General features: G+C 40.8%; 1 protein-coding gene across 8 annotated transcripts in view; it reads left to right on the top strand.

The window, feature by feature from the left end:
* Positions 1-418: 418 nt before the first annotated feature.
* The window catches only part of LOC112576362, a 67,999-nt gene continuing 49,264 nt past the window's right edge, over positions 419-19,153 (top strand). For 2 of the 8 annotated variants that reach the window (XM_025258752.1, XM_025258745.1), the window contains exon 1: positions 2,629-3,363. The gene's annotated coding sequence lies outside the window, so the exon portion shown is untranslated. Of the gene's footprint in view, positions 632-765; positions 784-1,646; positions 1,668-2,628; positions 3,364-19,153 lie in introns of those variants that run through there. The other 6 variants (XM_025258755.1, XM_025258754.1, XM_025258749.1 and 3 more) reach the window with 5 other exon arrangements.

Raw genomic sequence — 19,153 nt, 5'->3', positions numbered from 1 at the left:
CATGCGATACTTACAACCGGTGGCAGCACATTTTGTAGGATCTGACCTTTATTTGTTTGTTTTCCTTTATCTTTCGAGTCGTAAAGATAGACTAGACATGACGCTATACCCTCTGCTGATAGCCGGGGTGCAGAGGAATACAACTTGAGCTTGTGTTGTTAAACATTTGGTTGGGGGATATACCGATAACACGAAGTGTACAGCAGTAGGGCAGCAACCAGCGAACACCTCCATTTGCTACGACCTTGACGACTAAAAAATGGCTTCCACGTAATGAAAAATGTCACGTGACGCTGGCAAGCACGTGACAACGCGATAAGGATACATCATGTCTCCTAAGCTGTGTAGAAACGTGTGTGAAATTTTAATAGGCAAGAAGACACGCTCGTTTGCGCGCACTCGCGTGTGTGGGTTGCGGTAAGGTGAAAGGAAGGCGCGATTTAAAAACTGCTGATTCGTGGAGTTTTCTGGAATTGCATCCAACGTGTCAGACTCAGCTGGTGTCCACAGCGGCTATAAAAACGTGACCTGTGGGACATCCCAGCAGCCCACACACTTAGCCAAGCTGTCTCCTTCCCACGAACCTTCCGCATCAACTCAGCCTCTCGTTTGGCCACCTCCAGGAGGCGCTGTAAATAAACGTTTGAATTTCTTCATAGTCACTAGTTGTAGTCTTCACTTCCCTCTTCATGGGTGATAACGATCAGCTGCAGCTTTCGGTATAGTTGTGTGTGTGTGTGCCTAAACCTATGTTTGTACTTGCTCTCTACAAGTACACTGAGAGTAAGTCTATGCATGAGTTTATGACAAGATTTTATCAATAAAATAATTACTTATAATTTTTAATTAATCTTTAACAGAAAAGTAGTAAATAATTGTAACAAATTCACTGACACCAATAGTATATGAAGATTATGTTGTTGTGTAGTAGTAGTAGTAGCTAAAACGATCTTTATATAAATAGAACACACTCATGATTGAAGTGATTTTTTTTCACATCTTCTGGATTAGCTCAGTACAAGCTACCAGATGTCACAAATCTAAGCGTACAATATGCCCTCATTCTCTGCAAATTACCTACTTCAGTTTGTAAACCTTCAAAGACACCTTTATACATGTACAGAAAGTAGTCAAATCTGACATCACGTGGCAAAACATGCACAGGTGATAATCGTACATGGGATTCTCACGCTTACTGACTGCAGCCTTGATCCATGCATCCATATTCTATCATTCTAATAATGTGGCTTCGCAAATGTATGGGGTCGATAACTGTTCACATTAGTGTTAATTAACTCAAACCATTCGTTGAGAACGATTTTCACTTTGATATCTCTTTTTTAAAAGTCCTCCTCCTCCTCCTCCTCTTCCTTCTCCTCCTCCTCCTCATCATCATCATCATCAACAACAACAATCATCAATGAAGTATAATGTGAGACAGACTGTACTATAAATAATGACCCATAAAGATGTATGCAATACTTTATAATTTTTCTGCAACAATTGGAGGCTGTATTCTAGTCGTTGGCGCATGCGTAGTTCATTCCGTCGTTCCTATTTCTAATGCGGAAACAGAAGGCAGGAAAGATAAGCCTTTTGCTGCTCAAGTGCGTTCTTTGGGGTGCTTTCTCAATGGATGTGGCGTGCTCATGCACAGGATGGATTATGTATGTATTATCCTTAAAGATCTACATTTACGGAGTATAAACTATATACAAATATACGCCAAACTCATTCTTGCATTTCAACATCACACTCATTATTGTAGACATATCTCTTTTTAGCTTTAGCGCTCTGTATAGAAATTACATTTCATAATTACCTATCACGGAACCAACACATGTATAGTTATTGAAAATAGAACTGTCTTTGTTGTTGAAGACAATTATTCCGGTTGGACTGTCTTTTCGAGTTCCTTGATCCCATTAACATGAATGTTTGATATACCATTACTTGCTTTATATAAAAACACAAGACTGTGAACTACGTACTTTGCAAACGCATACTGTCGCTGTTCATGAAATTAGCTATTTTTCCTGAAGGCGACATCTGCGATTCTGTGGCCTCTTCTTTCTGTAGTCTTTGGTTGTATGGGTGACTATTCTGGATGCATTTTAAATTATAAGGACTATTTTTATTTTGTTTGTTTGTCGTTCTAGTCAGAGGGAGATGCTGCGGTCGTGGAATATATATGTTTGCGTGGTTTACATCTACAACTTAGGGAGGTGCGCTATATAAATCCTCTGTTATTTATAATAATGATATCACTATTGTCTCCTCCTAATTATAACCACAAAGTGAAGACAAAATAAGTTTCAAATTACTAATATTGATTAGAGCCGATAGCAGATCAATATGACTGTCAGGCAGTTCTGCCAGAAATGATGAAAAAGAGAGTGACAGAATATTTGCTATTTTAACATTTTCTACGGCAAGAAAAAAATACGTGTTCAGAAATTAGGTCTACTGCAAACTACATCGTCCCAACTCCCAAACGAAAAACATCTTAAGCTGCATCGATAACCCAACCCGCTATCGACAGTTCTCATATTAGTTAAGATATGGTAGCATCAATGTTAGTCCCGCTGACTCAACAACATGTGTATAGTCGTAATATTAAAAAAAAAAAAAAATTCGTCAGCCGGGATATTACTTGAGGTAGAGGGCTGTGCGGTGTCTGTCGATCGCGTGCAGGCTGTCCGTGCCTCCAGTGAAATGCCCCTTCGATTGCGTGGCACACCAGCTGTTTCCCCAACGAGCTGTTTCGCGGCTTGCAAAGTAGTTTTCTCAACGTGCATAAACATATACTACACTTTAACAAGATTAATACAAGGAGCCGCAAACAGCATTGGGTGCAAAATTCATTTCCGTATGACCATCTGTGTTTTCCCTTAATAATAATGATTTAAAAAAAAAAAATAGGCAGCGTAGCAAAAAGTAGCGCTCTAGTGATTCAACCTTGACGACACCCACATTTCCACAACTAAGTTCTGAGGCGAGACCTCACAGTAGGCACGGCGCCATTGCGCGGCAAGGGCTGTCACTCGTTTGTAAGGTCAGCGAGAAGCAGACGGTTTCCGGAGTGGAGTAGCGGCTGTGTACTTGGACCAACGTCCCAGCACCCACAGTTGTTGCTGCTCAACAGTAGAATATCAAGGGCCCACGACAAGGCTGTTTGGACCAGAAAAGAAATATGTTGACTTTAAGAAAGCAGTTTGGGGCGTAATGGATACAGAACAGTAGGTGTGTACTGCGCCAGCTCAACAGTGACGTCTGGTCTGTGAAGTTTCGTGGCTTATCGTCTGCTCTCAGTCGATGCATGGATTGTTACCCTTAGTCGCATTTCTTTTCTTCTTTCGAAAGGTGGGTAACTGATAAGCGGCTTTCACACTTATTTCTCCAGCGTTTTTAAAATCTGAGTTTTGACAGTTTGATTATTTTCTTTTGACTGTCGATCGCAGACTCACAATAGACTTTTAACTTGTTTCGTTGTGTCTAACTTTTCTGATTCTTTTTATTTTATGAACACTACGCACCCTCCGGTTTAAAATGTTTGTGAAAAACATCAGCACAGAATTTTTCAGCGCGTATCGCTTGACTCATTTTTTTTTCTGGATCTGAAACAAAAGAAGTGCGTATGCAAAAGATCTGGAGTGCATTTGAACGCAGATCTGCTTAGCACGCTTGGCTTCCTCGAAACTGGTTAGAGGCTCAATGGCAATTTGTACTCTGCAGCACATTCAGCTCAAAATAGGATCAGGAAATTACTAAAGTACAGCGTTTATGTTTTTTCTCGAGCCGCTAGTGCTATTGTCGTTGCACAGAGAAGACAGAATAGACGACCTAGTCTGTAGGGGTGTATTCTGATATTGAAGATGCTAGGTAGTTCTAGCCATAGGAGGTCACTATGACACCGTGAGATATTCATTTGGGGTTATGAAGTAGAAGTTGGTAGACAAAGTCACTGATCTTTTTATGTCACTTTGCCAGCACCTGTCGTCTGCCTGGTATCTTTGCTTCGATTTGGATATGACACAAATACTGTTCAGAATTTTTCACGTAAAACATTGTGGCGTTTCTCTTTTACTACTCTGTAAGACAATATAACCTGGTATGATGGAGTGGTATAGTATTTCTCATTCTCTTCTTGCTTCTCCTCCTCGTCATCATCCTTTCTTCCTCCTCAACGTAATTATCATTATTTAAAGATTTTTATCTTTCTCTATTACGTTTAGAGGCATGTATCTTGGGAACGATGGTGTTATTCACTCAGATTATGGTAAAAGTACCTTGTATGGAGCTCTACTCAATGATTTTTCATAAGTGTTTTATAGGCTTTTAAGACACGTTAGGTTATGGCAGGTCGCCACACCAGCTGCAACATTATAAAACTAAATGGTGTTTTCGTTTATTTGTGCTGTTAATATTTATTAGTGCTCATGCCCCAGCGAGAGGAAAGTGTGTGTGTGTGTTCGCGCGCGTGAGAGAGATGGAAACATATACACACAATTTTGTGACCGCTGAATCGAACTGGAATGCAAGCGGAAGGAGACACGGGAGAAACATTTGAGCACATAGTAAAACGCACGTACACAGAAACACACAAATATAAACCAATAAACACATAAAAAAGGCATTCTCACGTATCTCCATCCCACATCAAAGCATACACTTTTCGTGATGACTTGCATGTGCGCGTACACAGACATACACGTCGCACAAATACACGTGCACACGCAAACGCACACACATAAACACGCAGAAAAGAAAGGTGAGGGCGCACACAAACTTTAGTTTCTTACTGTGGTGCGCGAAATCGATATGAACAATGTGCACCTTCAGTGTCTCTGTCTCATAGCTCCAGTCATTGTTACTTTTTGAAAACAAAACTGCCATCACAGCAGCTCGGATCATTCAAACCGCTTCTTAGATCTTTTACAACTCGATCTCTTTCTTTGATTACTTTACACTAGAAGGACGATGTGTGTAAAATATATTGAAATGGAACTCTTTTTATTACTTCTAGATGCTATTCGATATGACTTAATGCTTTGTTCTCTTTTTATTTCTATTGCATGCATACATTACATGGTACCAACTGACAAGTGGTAATCTGGTCCTTTAGTACTTGGGTGTGGGAAGGGAAACAATTGGATAGACGCAGCGGCTGAGAAATCTCACCACCTAGGTCTGGCCCGCAGGTCCTGCATGAAGCAAGTCAAATCCTTCAATTTTGCCAGCCAGTTCTTCCTCTGTCCACCTCGGCGTCGACCCTTTGACAAGGTGTTGTGCCGGGTCACATGGGCAAATCAGGCCAGCTTACGCAGTTTTACTGTTACAAGTACGATACCCGGAACAGCCTCCTCGTATACGTTCTCGAATGCCTGGATTCTCAGGGTTGTCCATGGGACATATTTTTCTATCCCGTCCCATCCCGTCCCATGGCAATTTATGCCTGTCCCATCCCGTCCCATCCCACGGGATGTTTCCCATGGGATTCCCATGGTATTAACAATCCTATGGACAACACTGAAAACCACTTTTCGGCTTTTGTTCTATAATTCCTGCTACTTCACATACAATAGATGATTCAGAGGAAAGATTTAAATCCTTGATGAATGAAATAACAGTAAATTTATTTTGCAATATCAAGTATCGACTACCATGGGAAATACAGATGTGTGCTGTCCCATCCCATCCCGTCCCATGGGACGTTTCCCATGGGATTCCCATGGGATTCCCATTCCTATGGACAACACTGTGGATTCTCCTCTCCCTAACGGCAAGCAGAGTCCGCGTTTTACATTCGGAAAGCAGGATCGGTATTACGAGGGACTTGTACAAATTGTGCTTTGTAGAAAACATGATATTTTGGCTCTTCCAAACCCTGTCCATCCTGGCCATTGCCACTGTTACTGTTGTAATCCTGATGCAGATATCTGTCGTGGAACTGCCATCCTTCGAGAGGGTGGGTCTCAAGTACTTACAGCTGCTTACTTATTCGTGCTGTCCCCCTTTCATGTAGATATCTGATATGCCGTCGATTGTGACTTTAATCTTTTCAGTGCTAGTTTCTATTCCATATGTGTCTGAACTATCTGTTAGTCTGTTGGTCTGCAGCTTTTTGTTGTGGTCTGCTATCAGGTCGATATTGTAAAGCGTAGGTTGCAAATTGGCCTTTAGCCGATACAAATGGAACTTTGATGATCGTGGAATGATTTTCTCCAGAAAAATGTTGATCAGCATAGGTGATGAGTGACACCATTGACGGACACCTACTTTCGTGTGAATGAAAGCCCCCATTTGCTTATTCAGCACTCCTGCGCTTTGATGACTTGGACGAGACCCATATTACTTTTAGCATGGGTTTACTTAGGTGGACTGTTAGGATCATTGTTCTGAAGCTCTGACATTGTCTGCTGTTTTCTTTTTTGGAAGAGGTATGACTAATCACTACCTCCATTGTTTGGGTCATTCTTTGCGTTCCCAGACTCTTGAGCATATAGCAGTGAGGGTCTTTGTTGTTTCATCCTCATCTTGCTTGAGCAGCTCATCTAGGACGTTGTCAACACCAGGTGACTTTCCTCACTTCAGACCACGTAGTGCTCTTTCGACCTTATCCTATAATACTGGCAGGTCTGCAGGTTTTCGTGTTCTAATCTGGTTGTTATTAAAGATGTTAGTGTGTGTCTTCAGCTGAACCTTGTACAGATTTTTGCAATATTCAGTCCATCGGTTGACTACAACAGTTCTTTCTCTGAGAGGGCGGCCATTGCTGTCATCAATGATTGAGGTCTTGTGGTGACCTTGGTGAAGATCCATAACATTTGATAGACCTTCTTGCTGTCAACTCGTGCCAGTCCTTCTTCTATGACCCGGCATTAACCCTCGATCCAGTTCTCCCTAGGCGCCTTCATCTGTTTCATATGGCACAATTTAGTTCTTTTTACTTTGAAGCTGTTTCGTGTTTGATTTTCCTTTATCTCTTCCTTTGATCACTGAGGTCTAGGATGTCTAAATGTGACTTATTTGACTTCATATTCAGTGACCTATATCTGATGCCACAAAAAAGGCATGCATGAGGGACAGAGCAAAAAAGAAAGAGTGAGGCAGAGACAGATGTAAATCTATTTGCCGTTAGGAATTACTCCCTGTGTGTGTGTGTGTGTGTGTAAAATATATTTTAATATAGTTGTGGATAATAGACTTTTGAAGATGTCAATACCTCTGAAAAGGTAAAAAAAATGATCTCGTTTCTTGTATCGTGACATACTAAATTCTGTGAATAAATTCCTTTCCAGTGTGCGTGCTTATATTTAAATGGTAATAACAGTTGCAGCCTCAGGCGAATCAGATCATAAAGAGAGGACATCAAACCTTGATCAATGGGTGTGCCCTACAACCTGCTGACGTCACGCCTGTGACAAAGTGAGGAGGGTAGCTTGAGGGCAGAGGGGAAGGTCGGGTTGTGGTGGGGGGTCACTTTTCGTACAAACAGGGAGCGTATATGTTGATCTTTCACACGGGGATCGGGTTGTTGACGAGATCCTTTTATTCTCTTGTTTTACATACATTTCCTATAGATGTGTTTTTAGCGTTCTTGTGTACAACCCAGACTAACGGTCACCATATTTACGTTAAAGGCATAGTGCCACAGTAGGTTTCACAGTGACTGGGATGAGCTCAGAATGCATCGCTCTTTCTAAAATAAACAAATAAGCATCGGACACAAAGAGATAAACATTAAACCATGGACGTGTTTATAGGTGGATTATTGTCTGTCTGCCAAGACCAACGCTTAGCCTCTTGCAAAGTGATCTGCTGTTAGTCTCAGTGACACTAACCAAAGAATGCGACTAAACCAGAAGCTTTGTAGTCTCATGCCTCGTTTTAGCAGTTAACTGGAAAAAAAATCGTCTGCCAGCAGTCCAGTAATATAAGTTCGTGATTGAACAGTGATAAATGTTCTAAAGATAATGCATGATTGTCGTACACAGAAAAGAGTGGAAAGCCGAGAAATCACAATTGTTTCTTGATACGCTCACATTACCCATGACAACTGAATGATATTTTATATGTTAAGTGACATTAGGTGATGTTTGTAGGCTTGTATATCGAGAAGAGGGATAAGATATTTATCGTGAAAATGCGGTGATTGCAAAAATGCTTTGCACTCTAGTAGATCTTTAACTCCCCCCACCCCTTGTGCAGTCTAACGGTGTATGATGGTCTGTCAATCGCTATAGTGGCGGCCAAACGAAAAAAAGACAGATTACTCTGTTTTCTGGTTATGACGAAGATTCATCAAGCAGACTTCTTGTCGTCCTTTTCCTTCCTATTCCAAGCCTTACTTGTCATTTCTAGAAAAGCGATTAAGAGGACGAAGAAAGACGACAGCTTTGTCAGGTCCAGGCCGTTAACACCCTACAAGGCTTGGCAAGGACAGCAGTAGTAGATCGTTCCGTAAGTGTTATCTCTCTGATGAAGTTTCTTTTTAAAGTGGGATAGCTTCTTTCTGTTTACCTTCAAGGTTACATACCAGTATCACTTAAACAAATTTTAAAAGATTCACAAATATGTAGTTGGGTGTAGTAAGGCGAGCACTAGTTTTCAAAACTAAGACATCATTAAAACTAACGCGCACAGCCTTGTCCCAAAACATTTGTAGAAATTATCCGTTCTGACAGTTCATTTATATGCTGTCTTGCTGGTCAGGTTGTTCATTCATATTTGATAAAGAGACTACAACTTTAAAAGCAAAAACATTCACTGACCGGAAAGCGTTCTCTCACGTGACGTCTTTTCCAGACTGTCACCATCTAGGTTCATTTCTCTAATGGCAGTCACAATTTTATTTACACCCCCACGAAAATATATATAATCTTCGTTTACCTGATTTATGCCATACCTCATGTCACAAGCACAGATACACTTTTAGCCGATTCAGCTTTTTTATTTTACTTTCTCTTTGCGGGAGGTATATCCAACAGACGGTATATATCCGCTGATGTAGATTTTTACCACCTGCAATTTTCCTATATGTCTTGTCTTAACCTCAGGTATAATTTGCTTAAGTAGCTTTTTATACCTGCTTTTTACCATTGGTATGCTCTCTGACATTTACGGAGACATTTATTAACGGTAAGGAATATAAAAACATTGCAGCATTGACATTTACACTTGGTAAATGTCTTTTTCCTCTTTACCTGAATGTACGAGTTATTGGAGGAAACCTTGCCTACTTTATTCTCTATCGAAATCTTCAGATCGCCCCCCTAACACAGCCACCATAATATCGCCTTATCACGCACTGTTCTCCTTTCTCGTACGGTTAAATTCATTAATTGTGGAGCGTGTGTGCCGTTCATTATAGCGTATGTTAACACGAGGCAATCAGTCCCGCTGGCTTTTATCCTCATCCACAATTTTTAACTTTACGCATCTACAGAATATTTTGCGTCATTTAGTAAACATATTTTCTCTCTTGTCGTTTGTTTTAAACTTTACAACCGCTACTAAAGCGGCAAATGCATCGAACTTATAAAAACCTTTAAACGGAGCAAATGATAAGAAGACTACTACAAAAATTACAAAAGTTGTGCAAGGCAAGTTAGTTTTGCTGTTTTGCTGTTAAATCTTGCTTGCTCGATTTTTGTTCTGCTGCTGCTTATTGATATTAATCCGCAAGTAACTCTGAATAGTGGGAGGTTTTTTGTTTTATTCATTTAGTTCGTTTGCTCTATCCAGGCAGTCTTCAGAAATGATGATTTCGATGACTTCGTGGCACGAAGCTGAGCTTCTCCATATTATGATTGTTGCCATTGCTGACATTGCGGTAAAACCACCTTGGAATGGTGGTGAATAACGCAGGCACGTCGTTTCCTCTCAGACTGGAACTGAGGAGTGATTAGTCGATTTCTAGTTATTTTTGTCCGAGCAAAATATTTTAAGGAACCTACAATCCAGACGAATACACTACAAATGCTCAATGTATATAGCTTAGACCAGTGATGCCCAACCTTTTTCGGCCTGCGGGCCATATCCATTTCGGACAGCCGTGTCGCGGGCCATATCCATTTCGGACAACCGTGTCGCGGGCCACTTCACCGCAAAAATACAAAAAGGAAAAAAAAATAGAGCAGATACCATTTTTTATTAGAAACAAGTTGTACTTACCATTAATTATGTAGTAATTAGTGGGATATTTGAAGTTGTTTTCCCGAAACCAACTTCTGAATGTCCGGCCTCATCGTAGAGACACCAAGTCGGAGCACTGAATCGAAATGTTCGTCCATCGAAAAAAAGATTGGGAAACGCCCCTACGTGGGGATAAATACTTCTTCTTCCTTTTTTTTCATTTTTTAAGGTCTTCTTTTATTACTAACATGCCGATTTCCTGCACTGTGGGCAGAAGTTTCGCGGGCCGGATGGCACCGCGTCGCGGGCCGGATATGGCCCGCGGGCCGTAGGTTGTGCATCCCTGGCTTAGACAATAGGCAACATAATTTGTTTTGCCTATTTTATTGACCAGTTGATAACTTTACTATGAGAAATCGTGACAAGCAAATATATTTGTACAGAACTTTTTTCCTCGAAACTTGGGTTCTTGGCAAAGCTTTGGAGTGCACAGACATCATGTTTCTGACATCGATAAGTACTAAGATAACACTTTAGAGATCTAACACATTGTTCACGCTTGAGCAAGGATAATTATTCTCTTGCAAGCTTGTATTGAGAGGAGTTCGCGTCCCGTACTTGCTGAGCAACATGTACTGCATCTGCAACGTGACCTAGCATACAAGTTCAAGATGACACAATAGACCGTAAAAAATCTTTCTCCATTTCTTCGGAAGTATCCCAGGGGGACATTTTTTTCGACCGTTCGATCGGTGTACGGCGAGCCATGCACCATCACGCTGTCTGTACCAGCTGAAACAGCTTCTGAGAAGATCGCCAGAACCAGTGCTCTCTCCCTAGGGACGCTCAGCCTGTCCCATTTTCACTATCTTATAAATAGTAAACCTAGAGACAAAATGAATGTAGAAACAATATTGTGCTGATATCTCCCAGTTCTAGGTAAAAAAAAAAAAAAAGTAGAGCTTAAAGAGTCAGTGTTCAACTCATTATTCCTCTCAGAAAGACTTAGCTTAAGTTTTGTGAAGGTTATACTGGTATAGCGCGTAAGCAATCCCAAAAGTACTTCGCTGATATTTTTTAGGGGGTGGAGGATTGATTCTAGGGGATGATGGCGTTGCTTGTAATAGAGCTATTTTTCCACTTTTCCAATTAGTTTTGTCCTTCATGCAAGCGCAACTTAAGGTCCTTGCGGAACTGATTGATAGCTTCACAAAGGTCACTATGCTGGGCAAAAGTACGAAATGAATTGAGGGACGGGGCGGGGTGGTGGGGAAGGGAGGACAGAGAGGCAGAGACTTTCTTCTATTATAAACATTTTCAGTTTTGTGCATATGGTATGTAATCATATATGTGGATATGGATAACGGGCTACACGCTTGAGTTTGCTATGGTGATGACTGTGATTAATGCGACATAGATAGGAAATTACTTGTTCAAGAATTGCTATGATACTGGGATTAATACGATATGAAAAGCAGTTTACCCGTTGTATTGTGATTATGACGATACAAGTAAAAGTCTCAGAACAGTCTTTACGCACAGAGGCTACCCACCTACACGTGCCGGCCACCAGCTGTTGTCTACTTTTCGCTGGGGAAATATGGTGCTTAACGATTTTAGTCTTACTCATAAGCCCTTAATTCTCGATTTATCGTTTCATAAGATTCGTGTCCGCAATACTTTATCGATTTATAGAAGCTCGTGGCATCTGTTTGTAACAATTCTTTTAGTGTCGTTGTGTTGTGTTGATGATTGTGAAGACTGTGATTTTCGATGATGGTTATTTTCCTTTATCCTTTATTATATTTATACACACACAAATACAGAGGTCATATCCCATACATGGTATTTTTTTATTGCTGTTTAATAACTATGCGCTGCACTTTTTGTTGCTGTGTTTTCTGCAGTTAAAATGTGCGCCCTTCTTTCCTCTTTTGGTGTCCATCAGTTCCCAGATTTTATTTTTCTGGTTTTTGCTGTGCTCGGGTAACCTAAAAAAATAATCATCACTCAGAAAAATTTTAAATAGGCTCTGTAAAAATACATCTCAGAAATGAATTCTTTACCTGGTTCTCAGACACCTACCATATGAAGACACCTCATACAGAACTCTAAAAACATTAAGATTTGGACTAAAGGAGCCAAGTTCTCTGCTGACAGCCATCTTGACAGCGGTAGTCTGCGCGCGCACTCACCTACACCACGATTGATCACCAGACGTGGTGCGCACTTGACATCGTGCACGGGCTGATGGGAAACGGGAGAGTCATACTCACTTACCTGACCTTGCTGTTTATGAATCGGGGACCAGGTGTGAGAGCTTACTCACACTTTAGCAGCATCATGTGCTTGGATCATGCGAGTGCGAAAGGTGCTTTTTTAAAAAAATGTCTCATAGTCCAGTGAACGAGGGATTAAATTATGGCAGGCGTATTAAGGAAAAAAATATGTTTCGAGATACACGACTGCAAACACCTCCGTTTGCAAAAAGAGGTCAACAACACAGATATCAGGATTGAACATTAATACGTTTACCTTGAGAAAAGCAACCGACGAAAAAGCCAGGACCATGTGTTAATATGGCTTATCTATGTCCAAATGTGACGTCACGATTTTTACCTCTTTCTGAGCATGGTGATGTTTGTGAGATTGGAAGCGGAGTTATTCGCCCAGAAATAGTACCTTGCACTGAGATTTACCCAGCCATAAGAAAATAATGTGCATCCCACTAGTCCTTTAACTTATTCTTCACCTCCCGCGTCGCACACATGTTTTCTCGGAGTGCTTCTGCGTTCTGGGATTTCCAAGCAAATTTTCGAGGAGTTGTGGCAGGAAATAATGATGATCCAAGCGCTCAGTCTAGGGCGAGGAAGATGCAACTCTACAGGGATTACACGAGAAAGGCCAAAGGCCGAAAGAGGCTAATGGAAAGCCAAGGAAGGAAAGGAGACATGAGTCTATTCGATATTTTGCTACAATAACAAACTGAGAACCCTTATAAGACAATAGTTTATTTGCCAAGTGACATTGGACCAGGGACACGTTTTAGTGGTGGCCGCCACTTTCGCGATAATTACTAATCACAAACTTGCAGACGCCTCTACATACATTCTATGTATAATATGTACAACACTCCACTGACGCGCGCGCTCACACACAGAAACACTGCCCATAGAAACCAAGGAGATGCATTCCACTTTAAGACCCGACTCGACCTTACGCCACATGACAAAGATGTCTGGACATAAGTAAAACTTTTCAAGCAAGAGGAAAGGATAATGTATTTGCTTGAAAATTCATTAGAACATAAAGAAAAAGAAACCTGAAAATATTTAGGAAAACTAATTCATAGTACTCTAGGAGGATTGTTTATCTTGGAGGGAAATGTAGTGGGAGTATGTATGAAAGAAAAAAGATCGTTTCTGTTTAAAGAGTGTTGCTGTTTTTTGGCATACTGAACTAGAGTTTGGTTGTGTCGCAGCGTCTGTCGTAGACTGAAGTTTCGTAGTGAGCATGGCATCAGATGAAGAAAACTACCCTGATGCTCTCGAGTTGTTTTTGCAAATCAAGAAGTGAGCTAGATTTTGTAAACTGCGCACATGTAACGCCGGGAGTTATCGGGAGATGAAATATACGATATAGAACCCAAATAGTCGTGACAGCTGATGACAAAGTCACAGAAGACAACACGCAACTGTTTGTCAACATCCTTGCCGTCTTGTTTTGAAGTCCATAACTGAATGTTGCCGTGTTTGGATATGTGTGTGTATGTACACTTACCCAAACGCGCGTACATTTCAGAAATTTGCACCTCGCTGACTTGTTTTCTACAGTTAATGAATAGATGTCACTGTAACCATCTTGGAAGAACACTTGCAATCTTATTGTAACTAGAGTTAGGAGTTTCAACCCATTAAATGGGCAGTGGGTAATTAAGGGTTAGTAGCGTGTTAGGGATAAATGTAGTGCTTTGACTTTGTTTCGATTGAATAGCATACAGGTGAACAGGCCTTTTTCGGAATCGCTGGAAGTTTCATGTTTGTCTATTCATGGGAAAGACGATGCACTAAATTTTACTTTCTGGTCTTCACGGGTTAGCGTTAAGATCTCCATCTGCGTGAGCACACAGTCATGGATTTAAAGTTCAGCTTCTTAGTATCCATTTTTAAATTTAATCCATTCTAATGCTAAGCGTGAGATTAGTTCCATTGTTCACGACCAGTAGGCTATGAAAAGTTTTACCTTGACTCTTTTAAAAGTTTTACTATAAAAAAGGGGCTTGTGTGGTAGATGTTGTCGACATTAAAAGTAGACAGCTTCACTCAATTTTCACCAGATGAGTTCCAGTACCCGTGTCTGTTGATGGATATTGGTATGCAGCTTCAAACAGCTTTAATCAGGTTTGTTCCAATGCCTGTTGCTGGCTTTTGGTATCCAGCTTCATACAGTTTCGCCCATTTTGCTCAGACGATTACATGTTTGTCCAAGATCTACCCCAGTGACAGGAACTGACACATTTGTTGTCTGAGTCTTGTTAGTGAAGGTGTTTGTCGCACGCCATGTCTCAGATTCATATAGAAGTACTGACTTCACATTTGCTTTGAAGATTCGGATTTTGGTGTGTAAAGATAAAGCCTTGGAATTCCAGATAGGTCTCAGGATGTGGAATGCAGGCCTGGCTTTATTTATTCGGCTTTTACATCTTCATCTGCACCTCCATCTTTGGTGGGGCTTTTTGCTTGCTGACCCGCATTGCTTCCGTCTTCTCGATACTGATTTTAAGGTCAGTCATCACTGCTTTTTCTGAGAGCCGAGTGAGCTTTGTCTGGGCATGTTGCTGCTTTAGGGACAAAAGGCTGATGTCATCCGCAAAGTCGAGATCCTCAAAGTTGCACGACGAAGGTCCACTGAACGCCTTTGTTGCTGTTAGAGGCTGTTCTTCTCATGATCCAATCTATGACAATTAGGAAGATTGTCGACGAGAACATACAACCTTGCCTCACTCCAGCCCTCACTGCGAAGGATAGCGTAATCCTGTCCACTGGTTGGCCGCTGTTTCTTCAAGGAGTCCCTCCAGCGCCGCAAACCTGTTTTTAACTTCAGAGTTAAAAAGGAATAACCCTTTTTTTTAATAACCCGCAAAAGGAATAACCCTTTTTTTTTCTATTGTCAGGGCTTCTGCTTACGCAAAAAATTGCGTACAGTACGCATTAAAAGTTCGGAGGACCCCTTCCATTTTAGTCAATGGGGTCCCCTTCAAAGTTGGGTGAAAAACAGGGACCCCTTAAAAATCTGAAGAAGGGGTCCCTGGGACCCCAAAGAATTTAGCCTTAGCAGAAGCCCTGATTGTTTTTGTGTTTCCGTCAAGGTACACGTGTGTTTAGAGGATGTGGAAATTACTCGTTCTTTGTCAAAACTAAAGGTATAATATGAGCCATATGCGGGATTTTCAATAAATGTGCGATGATAAAGAGGGCATTGTTTTGAGCCTATGAGTTTATAAAAGTTTAGTTCACTTCTTTTTTATATTACTTAGATTAACTACTTTTACGTATTTTAAGTGACAAGAACTTTGTTCAGACCGCGAAGCGCCGTAACATACCCAGCACGTTGTATTTCGATACCCGGCTTGCACTGCCGAACTACCCCTTGGGAAGAATGATTGTTCACTAACAGTATTTAACTGTTTTCTCAAGTCAAATAGTTTCTAAACATTCCTGCTGATATTGCGATACCGAATTTCCATGTGATTAACTGTGTAAAGCAACTGCCTGCACCTGTGAATAGAACATGCCCAGCTCAGCTAAAATTATTGAGCGAATGACAAATGTCGACAGCGCCACCTGTTTCAGAGGCAAGCATTGAGATGCGTAGCCATCTGAGTGCTATACCGAACTTACTGATGCCAGGTCACTGAGTACTTTCGAGCCAGCCGCGAACAGGTTAGCTGCATTGTATTTAGGTGATTATGGCTGTTACTTTTGATTAGCAAGCAGGAATGGGGTCTTGTAGAAACTCCTGATGGTTATAAACCTGTCGAAGAGGCACACAGTCACTAACATCCAGCCACGTGCATACACTCAATACAGACACACGCATATTGACTTCACAAAATAGAAGAGGGGAGAGGAGAGCATGACAAAGTTTTAACTGTATATCAGGCACAAGTTACAAGTTAGTAGTAAGTCGCACTTTATAGAGTTAAATGTCAGGCACAGCGTGTATGTCAGATAGTATTAGTAGATTTTCAAGGAAGGCGTTAAAATCATGTCGTTTACATCGATGTACGTCGGCCATAGTGATCTACAGTACTCATGTCGGACACAACAACTGTTTTTCGGACACAGTAGACTGTTTGACAGACACAATAATGTACGTACGATAATATGTAATTACAGGATATTGGCACTGGTGATAATGACAGTATAATATCTGAAAGGTTTTGTAGTTTATCACTTAAAAATTGGCAGTTGTTTATAGAGAAGTGTTGTGTTGTGTTACTTTGTAGAGGCTAGCCTCAGTTTTGTGTCGTTACTTTCTAGAAGCTAGCCTTCATGGTGCTTGTGCATACCTAGACAAGGGCATATGACATAACACATTTCTTTTACTGTCACCTTTGAGCTTATTTATTTCTACTCGCGTTTGTGCATGTTTTCATGGCGTTAGAAATTTTGACTCAGTTATAATTCCAACTAAATGTGGAGCAGTGAACTCTGTGGAAGCCCACCATGTTTTGCTGAAAACCCGTAATCAACTATCGATCCATTTTTCAGGTGCCAAGTAATAAACGTCAGCTGAATTAAGTCACGTGCACTTTCTCTCGCTCGGACTTCGTAACCTCACACACTCTTGAGGGCATCGTCTCTTTCAAAGTCAGTGCTTATCAGTCTGTGGCGAATGTGTACTTTGTTATTATAAATGACCAACAGCTTAGAATCTTGGAGTTGATCTGCGAAAACAGCCATGGAAAAATGAGAACATAATGTGTACATCGATATCAGAAAGCATAGCTATTATGATTGCAACAGTGCAATCTCTAGGGCCTGATAAGGGTCGCACAGCGGTCATGAGTGAATGTAGCAGTGGGTAAAGTGGTCATTTCCATGGACCATTTCGAGTGCTTACGTCAATCGACCTCTTGGACAGGAAGTCACAGATGGATACAATTGAACGTGTTACATTTGGACATGTAATGTACAGACACAGCAAAACCTGTGTGTGTTGCATGAATGGGACTGTTTACTGGTAAACAATAAAGGCTGTTTGTAAGTGCAGAAGGGCGATCTATCTTATCACTTGGTGATTTTTGCTTTTAGATTTTTTAGAGGTGTTTATAAAGCGTAGATTCTCAACCTTTTTCGCGACTGTACCCACAAAGGGTAAAAGTATGTCCGCGGGTACCCCTCTCGCGTAAGTTAGCGCATAAAAGTACTTATTTTCATATAAAGCAATAAATATTTATGTCGCTGTGTACCCCTGCATAACTCTTTCCGTACCCCTAGGGGTAACCACCGGTTGAGAACCGCGGTTATAAAGTCACTCTGCGGGTCAGGTTTTTTCCCTTGAGACCATGTTACCTGCGCTATTCTGTCGATGTCTATTGTTGTAGATAGATTCCGTCACCAGGCTACTATAACACGTTTTGCGATTATGTTAGCCCAGGTTATTAGTCTAAATTAGTTTCTTCACCATCTTTCAACATCTGCCACTCCGGATGATGAATTCGAAATATTACGCTGCGCGACGTACTTATAATGTGAGAGTATGAAATAGAAACACGGCATTGTAGTCTTACACTCCTTTAGAAGTCAAAACAAGTATGGAAAAACCAGCTTGAGGCACTCTGGACGTGTTTAAGATAAGGTGATGAGGTACTGAACATTAGTACTATAGACACAAGTAGGAGATCAAGTTCAGGCAAACTGACACCGAATGAGAATGGTGACCTAGCTGATTATAGTAATTCTCTTGCAAAGGACACTCAAAGCAACTATCGTAAACATGAATAAGATAATCTTAGATTTTCAGAAAAAAAATGTCCCATAGGAAACATTCAGGCTGACTTATTGATTAAATAGCCTCTCGCTGGATTGATCCGCTCGGTCTATTGGTGACAGCTGTCATTGTTTAATTATCTGTTAATATATCCGTCTTAGGATGTCTGGTTGTATAGCTGAAGGTGATGTCCTGCCTTATAAGTGGCATGGATACAGATGAAGCTGATGTCCTGCCTAAGTGTTTTTTAGTACGGCTAAAGGGGATGTCCTAAGTGGTATTTGTACTGAAGGTAATGTCCTAGCTAAGTGGTATTTCCATTCCACTTCCTTGCATGAGTGCTGATGTTTTGTACAAGATCGATATTTTGTTCGGATAAAGCTTAACATATATACTACATGTTTCACTATATTTTTACTTCTTTTCTTCCTCTTCTGTATAAAATTATCATTTAAAGGCTGTGCAGAGAATTGACTTAAACTGCGAAGAATCAAACAAACAACAAACAAACAAAACCGCGTTGATTATGCTTATGATGGCCATTTTGAACTGAGATGTGTATACAGGATATAGGAGACAAAGTAATCTGCTGCTCCGAAACTATCATAAACTGAGACCGACACGGTGAGCAATTCAAGACGTGTTGAGAGGATGTTTCAGTTAGCTGAAAGAAAACAATATTTCCAAAACTAAAGAAAACCACTTGCTGTGTTCAACAAATGACAAATTTTAATTATTAATAAATATGAAATTATTTGACGATCAAAAAACACTTTAAAAATAATATTGCGCAGTAAGCGTCAGAAGGTGTGAAACCTGCAGTGTACAGAGACTGCACAATCTTCAGCTTTAGAACGTGAGTGCAAAAAGGACGGCAGGTGCATAAATATGATATTTTTATAGCGAGTGTGAAAAGCTTAGGAGCTAACTATATTTCAATCGAGGAACGACTTGAATGTGCACCCACTGTGTTAACAGTAAAGTGTCCTTCACCTACGCCAAAATCAAAGCGTTGGCCATG

Source organism: Pomacea canaliculata, linkage group LG11 (genome assembly GCF_003073045.1).
Source record: "Pomacea canaliculata isolate SZHN2017 linkage group LG11, ASM307304v1, whole genome shotgun sequence".
Classification (NCBI taxonomy): domain Eukaryota; kingdom Metazoa; phylum Mollusca; class Gastropoda; order Architaenioglossa; family Ampullariidae; genus Pomacea; species Pomacea canaliculata.
The sequence above is the reverse complement of the archived record's forward strand: the minus strand, read 5'-3'. Positions and strand labels throughout refer to the sequence as shown.